We start from the raw sequence: 20,168 nt of genomic DNA on the forward strand, positions 1-20,168 counted from the left end.
AAATTCTGTGTTTGAACTGACCCAAGTTCCACGTTCACCTCTAACCTGTGCATGCATGGAATAGTCCCAAAACAATACAGCCATGGCTCTCTGAGAAATAAATTCTGTTTGGGATGCCAAGACAGGCGACTGCTTGAGCTCAGGAGAGTTCGAGACCAGCCTGGGCAACATGGTGAAACTTCACCTCTACTAAAAATACAAAAATTAGCCCCACGTGGTGGCGCATGCCTGTAATCCCAGCTACTTGGGTAGCTGAGGCAGGAGAATCATTTGAACCCTGGAGGCAGAGGCTGCAGTGAGCAGCGATCACACCATTGCACTCTAGCCTGGGTGACACAGTAAGACACTGACTCAAAAAAAAAAAAAAAAAAGAAAGAAATGAATTCTGATATAAACCACCACTTTAGCCCCACAGTAACCTAAATGGTGCATGTGCTGTGCACAAAGCAAAGGCTTTGAAAAGTGAACTGACATCAGAACCACTAGCAACAAAAGGAGAGGCAGAACATGCCGGCTGAACCTAGCAGGGTTGATTGCCTGCTAAAACAAAACAAAATCAAAGTTCTCCAGATTTTTATGAGGAAACAGATTCTCACATAATATTCAAAATGTCCAGGATGTAATCCAAAATTACTCAACCCACAAACAGCCAGAAATATGTGACCAATTTTCAAAGGAAAAGACAATCAGCAAATGGAAAATCTGAGATGATCCAGATGTTGAAATTATCAGACAAAGACTTCAAAGCAGTTATTATAACCATGTTCCATGGTGGGGTGGGAGAGGAAAGGGAACTCTCTTGAAGCAAATGAACGTTTTTAGCAGAGAAACTGAAATGCTAATCAAGAGCCAAATACAAATTTTATAAATGAAAAATAGAAAATCTATATTCTATTTCTCAATAAATAAAATAAAAAATAGAAACATTTAAACAATCCAAATGAAGGCAGAAAACAGAAAGCAAAGGAAAAAAAAACCGGAGGGAACAAACAGAAAACACATAATACAATGTCAGACCTAAATCCAATCATATCAGTCACTATATGATCTAAACAAACCAATTTAAAAAAGAAACACATTGAGATTGCTTTTTTTTTTTTTTTTTTTTTTTTTTTTTTTTTTTTTTTTTTTTGAGATGGAGTTCACTCCGTCGCCCAGGCTGCAATGCAGTGGTGCGATCTTGGCTCACTGCAACCTCCGCCTCCCAGGTCCAAGCCGTTCTCCTGCCTCAGCCTCCCAAAAGCTGGGACTACAGGTGAATGCCACCATGCCTGGCTAATTTTTGTATTTTTGGTAGAGACAGGGTTTCACCATGTTGGCCAGGCTGGTCTCGAACTCCTGCCCTTAAGTGATCTGCCCGCCTTGGCCTCCTAAAGTGCTGAGATTACAGGTGTGAGCCACCACGCTCGGCTGAGATTGCTTTTTTTTTTTTGTTTTTTTGTTTTTTTGAGACAGAGTCTTGCTCTGTCACCCAGGCTGGAGTATAATGGCTTGATCTTGGCTCACTGCAACCTCTGCCTTCCAGATTCAAGCCATTCTCCTGTCTCAGCCTCCCAAGTAGCTGGGATTGCACCACCATTCCCTGCTAATTGTTGTATTTTCAGTAGAGATGGGGTTTCACCATGTTGGTCAGGCTGGTCTCAAACTCCTGACCCCATGATCCGCGTGCCTCAGCCTCCCAAAGTGCTGGGATTACAAGCATGAGCCACGGCATCCAGCCCAAGATTGCAGTTTTAAAGATTCGACTACATGCTATCTACAAGAAATCCCTGTAAGTATGTTAACATAGAGAAGGTAGAAGTAAAAGGATGATAACTAGCATTACAGGATGATAAACAGAATCATGCAAATACTAATCAAAAGAAAGTTTAAGTGGCTATACTATCGTTAGACAAAGTAGACTTCAGAACCTAGAACAGCTCCAGAGATAAATGATAACAGTAAAAAAGTCAATTCACCAAGAAGACACGGCAATATTAAGTATTTACCTAATAACAGACATCAAGCAGAAACTGAGAGAATTACAGAAGAAACAGGCCGGGTGCAGTGGCTCACACCTGTAATCCCAGCACTCTGGGAGACCGAGGTGGGAAGATCTCTTGAGCTTGGGAGGTCAAAATAAAACTATGATCACACCACTGCATTCCAACCTGAGCAACACTTTCTCAAATAAACAAACAAAAAACAACCACCACCACCAAAAACAAGAGGACTACAGTGGCTATATTTGTAAACAATAAAATAGACTTTAAGACAAACATTTTTACTAAAGATAAAAAGACATGTTTTATAATTAAAGTGTCAATTCATCAGAAAGACATAACAAGTATATACCACAGAACCCCAGAATATATGAAGCAAGCACAGAATTGAAGGGAGATACAGTTCTACAAACAATACTTGGAAACCTCAATATCCTATTTTTAATAATGTATGAAACATATAGACAGAATAGTGATAAGCAAACAGGAGACTTGAACACTATAAACCAACTAGACTTAACTGACATAAAGAACATTCTACCCAAAAGGAGCAGAACACACATTCTTCTTAAAAACACATAGAAATTCTCCAGGTTAGACTATATGTTAGACCACAAAACAAGTCTCAATAAACTTTAAAAGACTGAAATCATACAAAGTTATCTTCTATGATTACATGGAATAAAGCTAGAAATAAGGAAAACTGGAAAATTCACAAATATAAAAAACTAATACACTCATACAATGAATGGACCAAAAAAGAAATTACAAGGAAAATGAGAAAATACAATGAGATGAATAGAAGTGAACACAAAACATACAAAAACTTATGAGATGCAGTGAAAGCAATGCTCAGAGGAAAATTTACAAATGTAAACAGTCACATTAAAAGGGAAGAAAGATCTCAATGAATAACCTAACTTCATGCCTCAAGGAACCAAAAAAGAACAGACAAAACCCAAAGGTAAAAGAACATAAAGACTACAGCTGAGGCTGGATGGGGTGGCTCATGCCTGTAATCTTAGCACTTTGGGAGGCCAAGGCGGGCAGATCACGGGGTCAGGAATTCGAGATCAGCCTGGGCAATATGGTGAAACCCCATCTCTACCAAAAATACAAAAATTAGCTGGGTGTGGCGGCACACCCCCGTAGTCCCAGCTACTCGGGAGGCTGAGGCAGAAGAATTGCTTGAACCCAGGAGGCGAAGGTTGCAGTGAGCCAAGATCGCACCACTGCATTCCAGCCTGGGCGACAGAGCGAGACTCCATCTAAAAAAAAAAAAAAACCCACAAAAATTAGCCAGGCCTGATAACGCTTGCCTGTAATCCCAGACACTCAGATGGCAGAGGCATGAGAATCACTTAAACCTGAGAGGTGGAGGCTGCAGTGAGCTGAGAATGCACCACTGTATTCCAGCCTAGGTGACAGAGCAAGATCCTGTCTCAAAAAAAAATTAATTAATTAAAAAGATTAGTTGGGTGTGGTGGCATGTGCCTGGAATCCCAGATACTCAGATGGCCGAGGCTGGAAGATCACTTGAGCCTGGGAGGTGGGGCTGCAGGAAGCCATGATTGCACCACTGCACTCCAGCCTGGGTCACGGAGAGAGGCCCTGTCTTGGGGGGGAAAAAATTAGAGCAGAGATAAATAAAACAGAATAGAAAAATAGTAGAGATTCAACAAAATAGAAAGACTTTTAGCTAGACTAAGAAAAAATGAGAAGGCACAAATAACTAAAATTAGAAACAAAAGTGAGGCTACTATTACCAATCTTATAGAAATAGAATTAATAGTGGTGCCGGGTGCAGTGGCTCACACCTGTAATCCCAGCACTTTGGAAGGCCGAGGCAGATGTATCAGTTGCGGTCAGGAGTTCGAGACCAACTTGGCCAACATGGTGAAACCCCATCTCTACTAAAAATACAAAAAATTAGCCAGGCATGGTGGCGTGTGCCTGTAATCCCAGCTACTCGGGAGGCTGAGGCAGGAGAATCGCTTGAACCCAGGAGGAGGAGGTTGCAGTGAGCCAAGATTGCACCACTGCACTCCAGCCTAGGTGACAGAGCAAGACTCCGTCTCATGAAAAAAAAAAAAAAAAAAAAAGAACAGCAATCCTTCTCAATCTCTTCCAAAAAATAGAAAGAACACTTCCTAACTCATTCTATGAGGCCAACATTACCCTAATACTAAAGCCAGACAAAGACACCGCAAAACTACAGAGCAATATCCCTTAAGATATACGCAAAACCCATGCACAGTGGTGCACACCCTCATAGCCCTAGATACTTGGGAAGCTGAGATGGGAAGATCACTAGTTTCAGCCCAGCCTGGTCAAAATAGCATATGCAAAAATCCTCAGCAAATTATTAATACCAGCAAACTAAATCTAAATGCATAAAGATTATATATCACAATTGAGATTTTTCTCAAAACTGCAAGGCCATAAGAAGATATGTAATATGTCACATTAATAGAATTAAGGGGGAACCCACGTGATCATCTCAATTATTGCAGAAAAGTATCAGACAAAATACTTTTTTATAAAACTGGAAAAGAAAACTTCCTCAACATAATAAATAGTCTTTATTGAAAACCTACATGTAATGTCATACTCAATGAAGAGACACTGAAAGGTTTCCCTTCTAAGATTAGGAGGCCAAGGTGGGTTGATCATATGAGGTCAGGAGTTCGAGACCAGCCTGGCAAACGTGGTGAAACCTCGTCTCTACTAAAAATACAAACATTAGCTGGGCGTGGTGGTGGGTGCCTGTAATCCCAGCTACTTGGTAGGCTGAGGCAGGAGAGTCACTTGAACCTGGTAGGCGGAGGTTGCAGATAGCGCCACTGCACTCCATGCAACCCAGCCTGGGTAATAAAGAGTGAAACTCCATCTCAAAAAAATAAAATAAAATAAAATAAATTACATAGGCTCAAATCTTCCCATAAAATACTTATCATTTGCATTAGGAAAAATAGTTAACTTTACAGTGAAGAAAGTTGGCAGTCGCCCTACGTGATCAAAGTTAACATCACCAATAATGGGAAAACAGACATTTTGTGACTCCTGATATGCTGCACTGAGGACACAATTTACTTCTGTAATATTCCTGTGTAATGAGGAATCTAAGCATTCAAATTTATAGACATGTATAAAATAACTGGCCTGTCCTCAAAATGCCAACATCATGAGAAGACAAAAAAGTCTTAGGAACTGTTTCAGAGCAAAGCAAACTAAGGGGATATAACTAAACAATGCATGATCGTGGATAACTTTGACTATTAATGGAGATAATAGTGAATTGTGAATAAGGCCTATACAGTAGATATTAGCATTATGTCAATATCCACCTTCCTGATTTTGATAATTATATTGTGCTCATGAAAGATAACATCCTTCCAGCCTGGACAACATGGTAAAACCCTGTCTCTACAAAAAATAAAAAATTAGCCAGGCATGGTGGCATGCACCTGTAGTACCAGCTACTCAGGAGGCTGAGGTGGGTGGATCACCTGAGCTCAGGGAGGTCGAGGCTGCAGTGAGCTGTGATCGTACCACTGCACTCCAGCCTGGGTGACAGAGCGAGACCCTGTCTCAAAAAAACAAACAAACAAACAAAAAAAACAAAGAAAGAAAGTAAAAGGAAGAAAAGAAAGATAAAGTCCTTGTTCTTAGAAAATAGCCACTAAAGGCCGGGCACGGTGGCTCACGCCTGTAATCCCAGCACTTCGGGAGGCTGAGGCGGGCGGATCACGAGGTCAGGAAATCGAGCTCATCCTGGCTAACACGGTGAAACCCCGTCTCTACTAAAAATACAAAAAAAAAAAAATTGGCCGGGCGTGGTTGCAGGTGTCTGTAGTCCCAGCTACTCGGGAGGCTGAGGCAGGAGAATGGTCTGAACCTGGGAGGCCGGGCTTGCAGTGAGCTGAGATCGCGCCACTGCACTCCAGCCTGGGCGACAGTGAGCCTGTCTCAAAAAAAAAAAAAAAGAAAAAGAAAAAAAAAAAAAGAAAATAGCCACTAAAGTATTTAAAGATAAGATGGGTTCCTGTCAGAAATATAATCAAACAGTTCCACATACAGAAAAATCTACAGTGTCCAATCATATTCAATCCAAACAACACTGCCCCAAGACATTATAATCAAACTGTCCAAAAAAAAAAAAAACAGAGATAAAGAGAAGATCCTGAAAGCAGCATGAGAAAAGCAGCAAATAACATATAAGGGACTTCCAATATGGCTAGCAGCAGATTTCTCAGCAGAAACCTTCACACCCAGAGACAGTGGGTATGTTCAAAGTGCAATGAAAAAAAAAAAGAATGGCAACCAAGAATACCATAACCAGCAAAGCTGTTCTTCAGAATGAAGGAAAGATAAAAGGGTTTCCTATACAAAAGCCGAGTGAGTTCTTCATTACCAGACCTGTCTTACAAGAAATGCTAAAGGTAATTCTTGAAGCTGAAAGAAAGGATGTCAATGAGAAACAAAACATCTCGAAGTATAAAACCGGTGAAAGTAAAATTCAGAATACAGATGGTTCCTGAAGTATAGGGTATAATTGACTTTGCAAATAAAGATGTCGATTACCTGGGTAGGATGGAAAGGAAGATGAGGGAGATGACAATAATCTGTTTCATAGGACTGTTATAAAATATTTAATGAGGTAATATTTCTCAAACAATTAGAACAGTGCCTGTCACAAAGAAAACACATAAATGTACACTGAATTAGAAGAAGTAACTATTTCTCAAAGATCATAGAACGAAACAGTATAACAGGGATTCAAACCAACACTGACTCCAAAGTTCATGCTCTTAACCAGGACTATTCTGCCTCCTGGCTTTAAGAGTTACTTGAATAAATGTTTAACATGGATTTGGATTTTCACCCACCCTCCCAAAGTGAAACTGTATTATCAACCCATTTGAGAGGTTTTAAGGCTCCATAAGATTTCAAAGATGTGAACCCATACTTAGGATGGCACAGAAGTTGGCCCTTTTTTTTCCCCTCTGTGTCCCAGTGCTTGAGGATAGAATTAGCAGACAGGAAGCCACCGGCACCAAAGACATGATGCCTAGGGGACTGAAGCCCTTTCCCTCTGCCTCCAGACATAATAGGGAACATACATACCTGCTCCCTGCAAAGAAAGCGAGGGTGGCATTGACCTTTAGTGACCAAACAAAATAATTCCTAGGCAGCATACATCAATTATCAAAAGCATATTGCTGCCTGTCCTGAAACCACGATCAAGGGAAGGGCTAATTGTTTCCTAAGAAATACACTAGGAGTACAAAGGACTCTTTCTTCAAGGTGGTCTCCCTCTTCTATCTGAAGTTTCCTCTGCTTGAGAAATTCTAATGTTAAGAGCCTGGCAAAAATGTGTATAAACATACTTCACTTGAAGTTGTACTCATTTGTCAAGTCCTTCTCCTTTAATGGGTTTTTGCAGTCAAAGCCCTCTTGCTTTCAAGAATGGACAAGAATCAAAAAGTAGGTTCAACAGAACCATAAAACATATTGGTATTTTGGCTTGTGCAAGATTTTGCTATGAAATCAATAAAACAGAACTGGGACTAACATGTTAAATTCTATCCAGTTATAAAGAAAAAGATATTTTGATGCAAACAGAAAAAAACTACTAGAAACTGTATTCTCTTGGGGTTAGATTCATGGGTAAAGACAGAAGTATCTTAGATGTCACTTAATCTTTTGTTTTGTTTTTTGAGATAAGGTCTCATTCCATCACCCAGGCTGGAGTGCAGTGGCACCACCATAGCTCAGTGCAGACTCAAACTCCTGGGCTCAAGTGACCCTCCTGCCTCAGGATCCCAAAGTGCTGGGATTACAGGTGTGAGCCACTGTGCCTGGCCATTTACTATTTTTAAATTTTATCTATGACTACGATCATTACAAAATTCTAAGCTTTATTTTTAGCTTACTTAAGTGCAATGTTCAGAAAGAGAAAGAAATACTATATTCTTGCAAACTATGCTCATAAAAGCTTTGAGAAACTTGCCCATTATTAGCTGGGTATTCCTTTTGCTCTATATTTCCTCAAATTAAGTCCTGAGATATAAATCTCACAAATCAACTGACAAAATTGATGTTGTCAATATCAACCCTATGAATTTTTTTTTTTTTTTTTTTTTTGAGATGGAGTCTCACTCTGTTGCCAGGCTGTAGTGCAGTGGCGGGATCTCCACTCACTGCAACCTCCACCTCCTGGGTTCAAGCAATTCTCTTGCCTCGGCCTCCCAAGTACCTGGGATTACAGGCACGTGCCACCATGCCCAGCTAATTTTTGTGTTTTTAGTACAGATGGGGTTTCACGTTTTTGGCCAGGATGGTCTCGATCTCTTGACTTCATGATCCTCCTGCCCTGGCCTCCCAAACTGCTGGGATTACAGGCATGAGCCACTGCGCATGGCCCCAACCCAATGAATTCTTAACTTTTTTTTTATTTCTAATAAATTTACTCTGACATTCTTTTGAGGAATACATGGACAACTGACAATTGGTTATGTTAGTTTACATGTTCCCTTGTTCTTATTACATCAAATGTTATCTATAAGAATGGTTTGCTTAGCAACCCTAGGAAAAAAAAAAAAAGTGTTCTCATTCTTTAGGTCTTACCCATGGTAAGGAGAGGGAAGATTAGACAACATCTACTGACCATATGGAAGTTTTGGATAATATAAGTTCAGAGATTCAGACCGGCTGAATCAAATTAAAATGTTTTAGATAATGGGAGGCAGGACATAGAGGCATTCAAACTAGCATTCCTTTTTTCTTTTTCTTTTGAGACAGAGTCTCGCTCTGTCGCCCAGGCTGGAGTGCAGTGGTGCAATCTCGGCTCACTACAACCTCTGCCTCCCGGGTTCAAGGGATTCTCCTGCCTCAGCCTCCCAAGTAGCTGGGATTACAGGGGAGCACCACCACGCCCGGTTAATTTTTGTATTTTTAGTAGAGATGGGGTTTCACCATGTTGGTCAGGCTGGTCTTGAACTCCTGACCTCTGATCCGCCAGCCTCGGCCTCCCAAAGTGTTGGGATTACAGGCGTGAGCCACTGCGCCCGGCCTCCATGTGGCTTTTCCTACGGTTGGGACGGGAAAAGCTACGGTTACAGTCCGGACACTGTAAAGGTTTGATTCCAGTATGTTTTCCTAAATGTCTTTTTAGTTCATCAGACCGAGCAAACGTCCATGTGCATCCTTCCCATGTACATTTGTAGGGTTTTTCTGTGTGTCGTCTTCTGTGTGCTTTCAAGTGGGAGCTTTTAGTGTACACTTTGTTGCATCCATCGTAATCACATCTGTGTATCCTCCACTTCGAGTATCCGGGGATTCCACAGGTAAAGGTCTCTTCCCAGGCTGCAAGATGACCAAAGGGTGATTCTCTTGCAACAATGCTTGTGGGGGGGGGACAATGAGTTCATTAAGGGGGGCGGTGACATTTCTTCAGGATAATCCGTCCTCTGTGGTTCAATCCCAGGTTCTATTTTAATTTTCTTCTCTGGTATAGGATTTTCTTATGATTCAATTAGAGGTACTTGCATGCTACTACTGGAATTTTTCATCTCCTCCATGGAAGACCTCTTCCTCCTCCTCCTCAAGGAGACCATGAGAGGCTCCTGGAGGTGACTCATGTACATAAAGGGGATGGGCTGCACCACCACCGGCTGGATGACCAGCAAGATCCCCAGGCTCCATATTCTGTGCCAGGAGAGGGCAGCTGCCATCGCCTGCGGCATGGACAAGTGGTACGTCAAAAGGCTGCCAGCCTGGAGAAGGGGATGAGTATTTTCATTGGTGGGCTGGAAGAAGGCATGCTCAACCCAGGCGAGGCTCTCTGGTGTGAGGACAGGAACTTGAGAGGAGTGCAAATTCCCAGCAGAAGGAGGTGAACTCCGCTTGCTCACCATGAAGTCCACTGGCTCCATCTGTATTCCGTGCCACAGGCCTTCTAGGGTCTGAAAGAACTTATCAGGCAATTGTGTGGAGTAGATGACCCCATACTTGTTGGGCTTCATGGATTCCATGTAATTAGATGAGTATGACACCAAGACAGGGTCCACGGGCCTCTTGCTTAACAGGGACTGGGTCAAACATGAGTATTCTTTTAAACCTTCTAGGGTGCTCTGGTGTTTGGCTTTGAGAGGTGCGGTTAGGGACGCCGCCGACGAGAAATAAAGGCCCAAATCCGGGCTGCCTGGAGGCCCCCAAGCGCAGTAATGTCAGGGTTCCGGGCGGCGTTGACGGCAGGGGACAACGACGGGCGCGCATGCAGCACGCGCTCTCCCTGCGTTCCGGCTGGGGCCCGGCTACACGAGGCTCCCCTCTGGCTCCTGGCACCAACTCCAGGCAGTCACATGATGCCGGCGCCGCTCACCCCGGGGCTGGCGGGGTAAGAAGAGGCTGGGACCCAGGGTGGGAGGGTCAGGGCTGAATTCTTTTAACTTTTAAGATAGATGGCAAGGGGCTGGGCGCAGTGGCTCACGCCTGCAATCCCACCACTTTGGGAGGCAGAGGCAGATGGATCACCTGAGGTCAGGAGTTCGAGACCAGCCTGGCCAATATGGTAAAACCCCATCTCTACTGAAAATACAAAAATTAGCCGGGCGTGGTGGCGGATACCTGTAATCCCAGCTACTTGGGAGGCTGAGGCAGGAGAATCGCTTGAACCCAGGAGGCGAAGGTTGCAGTGAGCCGAGATCACACCACTGCACTCCAGCCTGGGCAATAAAGCCAAACTCTGTCTCAAAAGAGAAAAGAGAAAAAAAAAAAAAAAAAAAAAAAAAGATGGATAGCAAGGTCAAAAAAATACTGACAATCCGTCCTATAATGAAAAGCTAACAATGACATTCCTGTTACATTCCCAAACCAGAACATCAGTAAAGCCACTCTATTAAGTCATAGCTGTGATAACCTCATTAAGCACTTTAAATTTCTCTGAACATGTACTCCCAACACCTGCCCCCAACACACACACACCTTAAGTCTGAAAAGGTATACATAAAAATGTTTATGTTAGGTGGTAGGATAAATGTGGTTTACTTTTCCTTATACTTTTTTTTTTGGAGACGGGGTCTTGCTCTGTTGCCTAAGCTGAAATTCAGTGACACCATCAGGGCTCACTGCAGTCTCAAGTGATACTCCTTTTTTAGTCTCCCAAGTAGCTGGGACTACAGGTGCATGCCACCATGCCCAGCTAATTTTTTTTTTTTTTTTTTTTTTTTAGTAGAGATGTGGTTTTGCTATGTTGTCCAGGCTGGTAAATACACTTTTTGATATTTTTCTGATTTTTTTTCACAAAAAGTTTCTAAAAGCGGCCAGGCGAGGTGGTTCACGCCTGTAATCCCAGCACTTTGGGAGGCCAAGGCGGGCAGATCACCTGAGGTCAGGAATTCAAGACCAGCCTGGACATGGTGAAACCCCGTCTCTACTAAAAATACAAAAATTAGCCAGCGTGGTGGCAGACACCTATAATCCCAGCTACTTGGGACGCTGAGGCAGGAGAATCGCTTGAACCCGGCAGGTGGTTGCAGTGAGCTGAGATTGCACCACTGCACTCCAGTCTGGGCGATAACAGCGAGACTCCGTCTCAAAAAAAAGTTTCTAAAAGTTCTAAAAATGATTATAACTTTCTTCCTTCTTGATGAATTTTTTTTTTCTTCTTCCAACTTTTAGGTTCGGAGGTATATGTGCAGGTTTGTTACGTGGGTAAACTGAATGTCACTGGGGTTTGGAGTACAAATTACTATGTCACCCAGGTAGCAAGCACAGTACCCAGTAAGTAGTTTCATGATCCTCACCCTCCTCCCATCCTCTGCCCTCAAGGAGGTCCCAGTGACTACTGTTTCCTTGCGTTTACGTGTACTCAATGTTTAGCTCCCACTTATTAGTGAGAACATGTAGTATTTGCTTTTCTGTTTCTGTGTTAACTCATTTAGGATAATGGCCTCCAGCTGCATCCATGTTGCTGCAAAGGACATGACCTCCTTCTTTTTATAGCTGTGTAAGTATTCCATGGTGTATACATACCACATTTTCTTTATCCAGTCCACTGATGATGGACATCTATGTCGATTCCATGTCTTTGCTATTGGGAATGGTATATGATAAACATCCACACATGAGTCTTCATGGCAGAACAATTTATATTCCTTTGAGTATATACCCAGTAATGGGATTCCTGGGTCGAATGGTAGTTCTGTTTTAAGTTATTTGAGAAACCTCCCAACTGCTTCCCATAGAGGCTGAACTAATATACCATTCCCATCAGCATTCCCTTTTCTCCACAACCTCATCACATCTGTTACTTTTTGACTTTTTAACAATAGTCATCCTGATTGGTGTGATAATATCTCATTGTGGTTCTGATTTATATTTTTTTAAAACACAAGAAAACCAAAAAAGTCATGATTTACATTTCTCTAATGATTAGTGATGTTGAGCATTTTTTCATATACTTGTTAGCCACAGGAATGTCTTCTTTTGAGAAGTGTCTGTTCATGTCCTTTGCCCATTTTTTAATGGGGTTGTTTGCTTTTTGTCTGTTAAATTTCTTATCAATTCAGGGTTTTAGACCTTTGTTGGACATAGAGTTTACAAATATTTTCTCCCATTGTGTAGGTTGTCTGTTTACTTTATTGATAGTTTCTTTTGCTGTGCAGAAGCTCTTAGTTTACTTAGGTCCCACCTGTCAATTTTTGTTTCTGTTGCAATTTCTTTTGCAATCTTCATCATAAAAACTTTGCCAGGGCCTATGTCCAGAATGCTATTTCCTAGGGTTTCTTCTAGGGTTTTTCAAGTTTTACCTTTAAGTCTTCAATCCATCAAGTTGACTTTTGTAGATGGCAAAAAGAAGGGGACCAGTTTCAATCTTCTGCATATGGCTAGCCAGTTATCTCAGGACCATTTATTGAATAGGGAGTCCTTTCCCCACTGCTTACTTTGTTGAAGATCAGATGATTGTAGGTGTGTGACTTTATTTCTGGGTTATCTAACTCATTCCATTGTTCTATGTGTCTGTTTTTGTACCAGTACCATGCTGTTTTGGTTACTGTAGCCTTGAAGTATAGTTGAGGTCAGGTAGTGTGATGCTTTCTTGTTTATGCTTAGGATTGTGTTGGCTTTTTGGCCTTTTTGGTTCCATATGAATTTTAGAATAGTGTTTTCAAATTCTGTGAAAAATGTTATTGATAGTTTGACAGGAGTGCATCCAATCTGTAAATTGCTTTGGGCTGTATGCCCATCTTAACAATATTGATTCTTTCTCTCCATGAGCATTTGTTTATGTCCTCTGATTTCCTTCAGCAGTGTTTTGTAATTCTTGTTGTAGAGATCTTTCACTTCCCGGGTTGGCTGTTTTCCTAGGTATTCTATTCTTTTTGCAGCTACTGTGAATAGAATTGTATTCTTGATTTAGCTCTCAGCTTGGATGTTATTGTGTACAGAAATGCTACTGATTTTGTACAGTGATTTTGTATCCAGAAACTTTGCTAAAGTTTCCGATCTAGGAGCTTTTGGGCAGACTAGGGGGTTTTCTAGGTACAGAATCATATAATCTGCAAAGAAAGAGTTTGACTTCCTCTCTTCCTCTTAGGATACCTTTTATTTCTTTCTCTTACCTGATTGCTCTGGCTAGGACTTCCAAAACTATGCTAAATAGGAGTGCTAAGAGTGGGCATCCTTGTTTTGTTCTGGTTCTCAAGGGGAATGTTTCCAGCTTTTACCCATTCAGTATGATGTTGCTGTGGGTTTGTCATAGATGGCTCTTATGATTTTGAGGTATGTTCCTTTAATGGCTACTTTGTTGAGGGTTTTTGTTTTGTTTTTTTGAGACAGAGTCTCGTTATGTCACCCAGGCTGGAGTGCAGTGGTGCCACCTCGGCTCACTGCAACCTCTGCCTCCTGGGTTCAAGTGATTCTCCTGCCTCAGCCTCCCCAGTAGCTGGGACTACAGGTACCCACCACCACGCCTGGCTAATTTTTGTATTTTTGGTAGAGACGGGGTTTCACTATTTTGGCCAGGCTGGTCTTGAACTCCTGACCTCATGATCTGCCCGCCTCAGCCTCCCAAAGTGCTGGGATTACAGGAGTGAGCCATCGCGCCCAGCCCTGTTGAGGGTTTTAAAAACGACTATAATTATAGTAAGAAAGGAGTAGTCTTCAACACATTCTCATAGAAGAGAGAAGAGACTATATATTAATACAAAAAACATATATACTCTATGTATATAATGTTGTATGTATATATGTACTGTATACACCATATAAATGTATGTGTGTGGAGACGGTGTGGGGGTGGGGAGGAAATTAAAGCTTTACTTTTTCTGTTACCTAGAAGGCAAAAGTGATCTTTTAAGTGTTCCAATCCGAACTTGACAAGGTATTGATTTAGTTTAGCAAGGTCAGAATAAGCTTTTGGACTGTATCAACAGTAAATGGGCCAGGCAGGATGGCTCACGCCTGTAATCTCAGCACTTTGGGAGGCTGAGGTGGGTGGATCGCTTGAAGTCAGGAGTTCGATACCAGCCTGGCCAACACAGCGAAACCAGTCTCTACTGAAAATACAAAAATTAGCTGAGCATGATGGCAAGCACCTGTAATCCCAGCTACTCGGGAGGCTGAGGCAGGAGAATCGCTTGAACCCAGGAGGCAGAGGTTGCAGTGAGCCAAGATAGTGCCACTGCACTCCAGCCTGGGCGACAGAGTAAAACTCTGTCCGCCCCCACCCCCTCCCCGCCGCACCCCCACCCCCCAACAAAAAGAAGAGCAAATGCAAAGACATCATTAATCAGTATTTTCCTATTCATTAAAATTTGATAATATGTCCCTGAGATTCTGCTGCAAAAATAACCTGCCAATGTATTTTATACTTTCTACTTACTAGTAAATCAGAAGTATTTCTTGGTGGAAACTGAATTTTATTCTATTAATACATCTTAATTTTCTTTACTCTCTCTTAATGTTTTATCTGAAAACTTCTTTCCTCCCTCTTCGAGCAATTATGAAACTTCCTATAGATAAGACTTTTAGTATCCGTCCTTGTCCCCAGCTGAAAAACCTATCTTTACCACTGAAGTATAAGTTCTGTTCCTACTGATTATTCCCTTCTTAAAATGCTTAAGGATTGCTTGTTATAGAAAAAAGGTTATTTTTTCACTTACGTGCTTGCCTTATGCAGGGTATATCATAGGTTTTAGTCAGCAAATTTAGTATTAAAATATAAAAAACAAAAATACAAACACCCACAATAACCTATTCCTACCCTACAATTGATACAATGCAGAAAGATAGTCTCCTTGCTTCCAAGACTATTACATGTCATTTCATTCAATAACAGATAAGCAATTCTTCCCATTCTCAGAGCTCTTGTTACAGATTAAGTGTCTCACTCGATGTCCATTCCAGAAGTACTGGGTATCATTTTATTGTTTCTAAAGTTCCTTTTCACTATGTCCTACTTGTTATATGTTGTGGCACATCTCAACTTTTAACTTCGAAATTATGAGAATTTAAAGAGAATATGAACTATTCTGATTCATTTAGGAAGAGCATCTCTGTGACATGATGCAGCCATCACAAACCCAGAGCAGTGAAAGCCAGGGTTTGTTGAATAGGCCCTATGTGTTAATGTTTAGCAATACAACAATGATCAAAGCCTTAAAAGCTCTTGAATCACCAGCAAGTTAAAATTATTATCCAGGTAACTGCCCAAGACAGAAATCGGTGACTATCAGAAAACGTACAAGCTATGATAATGAAACTCTGTATTACAGGACCACTGTAGGTTCCCCCTCCTCCGCTTCTAAGTAAGACACTTTAGGAAGCAAGAATGTCTCTGCTCCCTTTATCAACTATAAAACCAGAAGGTGACCCCAAATGACCACATGCTGATATTCTAAGAGCAGAGAGAACACTTTCATGTAATCTCCTTCAACTTACCCCTTGGGACAAGCACCACTTTATAACCGAGATAGATTTTCCAAAACTCCACTAAGTGACTGAAGAGCACAGGCCTAGAAAAGCTTTATTAATCTTTCTACAGATTAAACAATGCCTTCCTTTCTTGTACCTCAGTGAAACTTCTTTCCCTACACAGTTCAAATGCTAAATTCAAGTCAAGTTTGAATGGAATTTTAAGCTGAAAACATTCGGTCTGGGATAGAAGGCAAAGGTAATGAGAAAGAACATAATCAAGTAAAGGGGCACAAGGAAAGATGAGCAGGATTATGCCTTTTCTCTACTTGACCCAGTTAGATAATAACTGTGTTTACTGTCATGAAGGAAACCACTCACATACACTCTTTTTTTTTTGAGACGGAGTCTCACTCTGTTGCCCAGGCTAGAGTGTAGTGGCACGATCTCGGCTCACTGCAACCTCTGCCTTCCAGATTCAAGTGATTCTCGTGCCTTAGCCTCCTTAGTAGCTGGGATTACAGGCATGCACCTCCGCATCCAGCTAATTTCTGTATTTTTAACAGAGATGGGTTTCGCCATGTTGGCCAGGCTGGTCTCGAACTCCTGGCCTCAAGTGATCCGCCTGCCTCTGCCTCCCAGAGTGCTGGGATGACAAGCATGACCCACCACACCCAGCCTCACTCACATACACTTCTACTGCAAGGGAAGAAAAGCCAACCAAAAACTCCCACCATCTGTGGAGAGAATACTGAACTAGACAACAGAAGACAAAGCTTACAGTTTTGGCTACTCTTTTTATTTCTCTTTCAGATCAAAATCAGAACTGAGACCCTGTGCCTCAGTTTCCTCCACTAAAGATGGCAATATTAACATCAGTCTTCATTAAAGTCAAAGGGTCTTTTTAAGAATCAAGAAAATGTGGTCGGGAGCGGTGGCTCACACCTATAATCCCAGCACTTTGGGAGGCTGAGGCAGGTGGATCACTTGAGGTAAGGAGTTTGAGACTAGCCTGGCCAACATGGTGAAACCCCATCTCTACTAAAAATACAAAAATCAGCTGGACATGGTGGCACATGCCTGTAATCCCAGCTACTTGGGAGGTTGAGAGAGAAGAATCACTTGAACCTGGGAGTCAGAGGTTGCAGCAAGCTGAGATCGTGCCACTGCATTCCAGCCTGGGTGACAGAGACAGATCCACCAAAAAAAAAAAAAAAAATCAAGAAAATGTATATGAAGATTCTTCAAAAATAAAAATGTACAATAAAATCTATCATTAACAGCCAGGCATGGTGGCTCACATCTGTAATCCCAGCACTTTGGGAGGCCGAGGTAGACGGATCACTTGAGGCCAGGAGTTCGAGACCAGCCTCACCAACAAGGCAAAACCCCATCTCTACTAAGAATACAAAAAAAATTAGCCAGGCGTGGTGGCACGTGCCTGTAGTCCCAGCTACTTGGGAGGCTGAGGTAGGAGAGTCGCTTGAACCCGGGAGGCGGAGGTTGCAGTAGGCCAAGATCACGCCACTGCCCTCCAGCCCAGGTGACAGAGCAAGACTCATCTCAAAAAAAAAGTATCGTTAACAATCACAGTTCTTTTCACGTCTATAAATTGTATTTGTGAAGCTTAAACAACTGAAAAGCTATTAATAACTTCAATAAGATACACTCATACGCATTCAACTAGTTTTTTGTTGTTTTATTTTTTGAGACAGGGTCTTGCTCTGTCACCTAGAGTGGAGTGCAGTGGTATGATCTTGGTGGCTCACTGCAGCCACGACCTCCGGGCGAGCGATCCTCCCACCTCAGCCCCCCAAGTAGCTGGGACTACAGGTGCGCACCACCACACCTAGTTAATTTTTTTGTACAGACAGGGTTTTGCCATGTTGCCCAGGCTGGTCTTGAACTCCTGAGCTCAAGCAATCTGCTTACCTCAGCCTTCCAAAGTGCTAGGATTACAGGTGCGAGCCACAGTACCTGGCCTCAACTAGTATTTTATTATGTACCGACTGCTTATAAATCACTGATGAGATAGTTACATACAAGTTCAAGTATGTCACTAGGTGTATTCAGGGTACGTTTGTTGTGAAAATAAGAATTGGGAAGGGAGACTTTCGTAAGTTAAAATAGGACAGTAGTTGTGAAATATATCTTTATTACTAAACATCTCATAATACAAAGCATGTAATATAAAGGCATAAACATATGTTATAAAGTTTAAATTGTATGTTATATAAAGTTATATTTAAAAACTTGAGTAGGGGCCGGGCGCGGTGGCTCACGCCTATAGTCCCAGCATAGGAGGTTGAGGCAGGCAGATCACGAGGTCAGGAGATCGAGACCATCCCAGTTAACACGGTGAAACCCCGTCTCTACTAAAAATACAAAAAATTAGCCAGGCACGGTGGTGGGTGCCTGTGGTCCCAGCTACTCCGGAGGCTGAGGCAGGAGAATGGCGTGGACCCAGGAGGCGGAGCTTCAGTGAGCCGAGATCGCGCCACTGCACTCCAGCCTGGGCAACAGAGCGAGACTCCATCTCAAAAAAAAAAACAAAACCTTGAGTAATAAATTCCCCCCAAGATACAATGCACGCGCCTCTGTGTGTGTGTGTGTGTGTGTGTGTAATTTTTCTGAGATGGAATCTTGCTATGTTGCCCAGGCTGGGCTCAAGCACTCCTCCCGCTTCAGCCTCCAGAGTAGATGAGACTACAGGTGTTCAACAACACACCTAGGCTCTAATTTTTATATGGTGAAATGTGGTTTCAAATAAAAAGATAAAGGATGAATAGTTCTGACCCCTGAAATAAAATTAGTCTTTGGTATTTTATTTACTTTTGTTTTTCTTGAAACAGGGTCTTGCCATCACCCAGGCTGAAATGCAGTGGCTCAATTACAGCTCACTGCAGCCTCGACAAGTATTCTAAAAATCAGTACCAGCAATAACTTGTCCTCAGATTGTTCTCCTCCTCCTCCAGCATCCTCTAAAATGTCTGCTTAAAATAAAACAACCCAGCCAGGTGCAGTGGCTCACACCTGTAATCCCAGCACTTTGGGAGGCTGAGGCGGGCGGATCACTTGAGGTCAGAAGTTCAAGACCAGCCTGGTTAATGGTGAAACCCCATCTCTACTAAAAATACAAAAAAACAGCCAGGTGTGGTGGCACCTATAATCCCAGCTACCTGGGAGGCTGAGACAGGAGAATCACTTGAACCCAGGAAGCAGAGGTTGCAGTGAGCCGAGATAGTGCCACTGCACTCCAGCCTGGGCAACAGAGCGAGATTCCGTCTCAAAAAAAAAATTAAAAAATTAAAAAAAAAAAAAAACAACCCAAGGGGCTAGGCACACACCGTGGCTCATGCCTGTAATCCACTTTGGGAGGCCAAGACAAGAGGATCACCTGAGCCCAGGAGTTAAGAGACCAAACTGGGCAACATGGTGAGACTCCCATTTCTACAAAAAATAAAAAAATTAACCAGGCATAGTGGCATGCGCCTATAGTCCCAGCCACTGAGAAGGCTGAGGTGAGAAGATGGCTTGAGCCCAGGAGGTCAAGGCTGCAGTGAGCTGTGGTTGTGCCACTGCACTCCAGCCTGGGAGACAGAGGGGGACCCCATCTCAAAAAAAAACACAAACAAATGAAAACAAAACAAATAAAAAAAATTCAGAGAATTCTTAAAAGTTGTTGTCATTACTTCCTATTCATACAGTACTCAGTATAGGCTGCACATGAAGCCTGAATTTCTGCTTCATTCAACATAAGCACAGATCAGCCCAAGGGCAACCTAAGTCCACTGGGCTGAATAGGCTATACATGCAATTAATCCTCTGTTCACCTCCAAAGCAAGTCAAGTCACCAATAGGTTTGCTAAGGATGACAGAATAAAATACACAAACACAAAATAAGTAGGAAGCTCTTAACAAGCAAATTAGATCACTGCCTCCTTTCACCAGGCAAATAAGAATCTATCTGAGTTAATTACCACAAAGAGTCTCTCTAAAGATAATAGGCTTCTGTACAACTAAGGAACCAGTCAGTAATAAAATAATTTCACCCAAAACCCAAACGAAATAATTAAAGCCGAGTAGTAAACTTTTTTTTTTTTTTGAGACGGAGTCTTGCTCTGTCACCCAGGCTGGTGGAGTGCAGTGGCACGATCTTGGCTCACTGTAAGTTCCGCCCCCTGGGTTCACGCCATTCTCCTGCCTCAGCCTCCCGAGTAGCTGGGACTACAGGCGCCCACCACCCCGGCTAATTTTTTGTATTTT

At 42.3% G+C, this 20,168-nt stretch overlaps 1 protein-coding gene, 1 non-coding gene and 1 pseudogene across 6 annotated transcripts in view; all 3 read right to left on the minus strand.

Annotated features, from left to right (window-relative positions):
* UBTD2 (ubiquitin domain containing 2) overlaps window positions 1-20,168 on the minus strand; it is a 74,715-nt gene that overhangs the window by 35,920 nt on the left and 18,627 nt on the right. The window lies entirely within an intron of this gene.
* On the minus strand, window positions 6,989-7,133 carry LOC115934829 (small nucleolar RNA SNORA57). Its single transcript, XR_004070571.2, has one exon. It is a non-coding gene; the product is annotated as a small nucleolar RNA SNORA57 (small nucleolar RNA).
* LOC109024948 (Krueppel-like factor 3) lies at window positions 8,114-10,718 on the minus strand (annotated as a pseudogene).

The sequence above is a fragment of the Gorilla gorilla genome, chromosome 4, assembly GCF_029281585.2.
Source record: "Gorilla gorilla gorilla isolate KB3781 chromosome 4, NHGRI_mGorGor1-v2.1_pri, whole genome shotgun sequence".
Classification (NCBI taxonomy): domain Eukaryota; kingdom Metazoa; phylum Chordata; class Mammalia; order Primates; family Hominidae; genus Gorilla; species Gorilla gorilla.